The sequence below is a fragment of the Pyrgilauda ruficollis genome, unplaced genomic scaffold (assembly GCF_017590135.1).
Source record: "Pyrgilauda ruficollis isolate IOZ18807 unplaced genomic scaffold, ASM1759013v1 scaffold17, whole genome shotgun sequence".
In the NCBI taxonomy this organism is placed as follows: Eukaryota; Metazoa; Chordata; class Aves; order Passeriformes; family Passeridae; genus Pyrgilauda; species Pyrgilauda ruficollis.
This window is the reverse complement of record NW_024515875.1, coordinates 4,764,693-4,766,921: the sequence shown is the minus strand read 5'-3', so window position 1 is coordinate 4,766,921 and position 2,229 is coordinate 4,764,693. Positions and strand designations below refer to the sequence as shown.

The following is a 2,229-nucleotide window of genomic DNA, read 5'->3' as shown; positions in this document are numbered from 1 at the left end:
TGTTTCTTGGTTTTCTCTGAATGCCTCCTACTTGGAACACTTTTCAGGACAGGAGATGTACAGGCGTAAGTGCAACAAGAAAGGGAGACAGACATGAGGTAGGGAAGTTCAGAGGTTGTGTGGGCATGAAGAAAGGGAAAAAATTGAGTATTCTATAAGACTATATACATTTTAGAATTGCAAGTGACAAAATTAAGGAAGGACTCAGAAGAATACTGTTGCTGTTGAGCTTGTTAAAGAAAGACAAGGGATACACATTTTATGGAGCAAAAGAAGGGGTCAGTTTATTCCCATGTCTCTTTATATAGAGTTTTAAAGAACACCCTGTGTCTATCCCTGATTGGGTAGTAACAAGTTGTTACCCTGTACTGACTGGTCACTCAATCCCCTGGTGTGTACATGCAGAAAAAGTTGTTATATGTTTTCATTTTTCTACCTAAGGGTTGCAAAAAGTTCATGCAGGTGGCTAATGTTTTTCACAGTCCTAGAGTTTCTTCTCAGAGAGAGCAGGTTGTTTTCCACTGCTGCAGGACTCTCTTCTCACAAAGAGCTGGCAGCTTTCTCACGGTTTCGGTCGGCTCAAGTCAGGGTTCAGTTTGTAAGGCCCCTGGCCTGCTGTTCCACCATCACAAATACTTCACTTTCTCCTTTGTTCTTGAGGAGGACTTTTTCTACCCTGCTCAGAACATTTACTGAAGCAGGGACTTAGATTTCTTTTATTTTTCTGTAAAACAGAACCTGAGTTTCTAATTGTGGGGATTTTTTTTCCTGACTATTAGTTTTGAGGACAGTCTGAAGTTGAAGGTCTAGCACCTACCTTTAGCTGCCATCGCATGAACTGGCAGATTTCTGCTGCAAAGTGATGTGAATTGACTTTGAATACCAAAATCACACAATTATTTTTAAGTAATAATAAATAAGTGACTTCGGTTTGCACAGTTATCTACAGGTTTGAGCAAAACTGTATCTCTAATGTTAGTCCTGGTCTCTGGACTGCTCTAATGCAAGAAGGTCTTTGTAACCCAAAAATCCTTGGTCTCTTGTGGGGGGTTGAGAGCGCCCTTCACCTGTGATCTCTGGAGGGGGTGACAGAACAGTGGTTCCTGCTGCTGAGTGCTGTTTCAGGGTGGCCTTTCAGGGGCGCTTATACAGCGCCTGAGGGCTGCAAAAGGCAGCTGGAGTGCTCTGCTATCCCGGCATCCTGTCTGTTCAGGTGCCAGAAACGATGGACGCTTACCCTGCGCTGGCTCGGGGGAGCTCCGGACTGCTGCGGAACCGAATTGGGCCGGCCAGAACGTTCCCACAGCAGTCAGGATGGCCGAGCGGTCTAAGGCGCTGCGTTCAGGTCGCAGTCTCCCCTGGAGGCGTGGGTTCGAATCCCACTCCTGACATCGCCTTTTCTGCTTGTGCCCTGTGAGGCGCTGTTTTGATGCATGGTCCGGTCAAACGCGGGTGGGCGCTGACGGGGCGCCGTCCGTGCCCAGCCGCGGCTGGGCCAGCGCAGGAGGCAAGTGCGCCAGGGACACGCGTGGTGCCCACGCATTTGCGCCTCTGTTCCGGGCAGGAAACGCCGTCACGGATTGGCTCCGTCGGGGTCGGTGCCACGGCAGCCGCAGTCAGCACCGCCCTGGCTGTATCTGACATGTAAAGTACTGATGATAAACACCCCAAGCGAGTGGCCGGTTAGCTCAGTTGGTTAGAGCGTGGTGCTAATAACGCCAAGGTCGCGGGTTCGATCCCCGTACGGGCCAGCAGCCCTTTTTGGGCCTCGCCCACGTGATGGGGCCTTCTGGCGTGGTTTCTTCCAGCACTCCTTGGGCAGATCAGCAGAAGCGGGAGAAAACTCCCACCTTTTGGAGGCGCCCACACCCTGCCGTGTTCGCCTGCAGAGCCAAGTAAAAGCTGCCGCCGCTGGGGTTACGGTTTGATTGGCCGGGGCGGATGCGTGTGGAGGACAGTGTCCTGCCGGACGTGAGGAAGCGAGGGGCTGAAGGAAAGGCCCTGCTCAGGGCTGCCCCGTCACGGGCGGTCTCCGCAGGAGGGCACAGCCCGATTTCCTGTAAGAACCGACACGGGCCGGGACTCCGTCAGCGCTAGAGGACGCCCCTCGAGGGGGCGGCTCATGGGGACAGGGAGACCCCGCCGTCCCTGCAGTGTAAGTGATGAAAACGATCGGCGCCCTGCCCAGCTTATCCTGCTACAGTGCAGACACGAGCAGCTTGGGCCGCG

At 52.8% G+C, this 2,229-nt stretch overlaps 1 long non-coding RNA gene and 2 other non-coding genes across 3 annotated transcripts in view; 2 read left to right on the top strand and 1 right to left on the bottom strand.

Moving 5' to 3' along the window:
• Positions 1-275: 275 nt before the first annotated feature.
• The window catches only part of LOC121351732, a 3,824-nt gene continuing 1,870 nt past the window's right edge, over positions 276-2,229 (bottom strand). Inside the window, exon 3 of the long non-coding RNA XR_005954829.1 lies at positions 276-2,229. This exon is cut by the window's right edge and continues 321 nt beyond it. This is a non-coding gene — a long non-coding RNA (uncharacterized LOC121351732).
• TRNAL-CAG lies at positions 1,309-1,391 on the top strand. Its single transcript has one exon. It is a non-coding gene; the product is annotated as a tRNA-Leu (tRNA).
• TRNAI-AAU lies at positions 1,678-1,751 on the top strand. Its single transcript has one exon. It is a non-coding gene; the product is annotated as a tRNA-Ile (tRNA).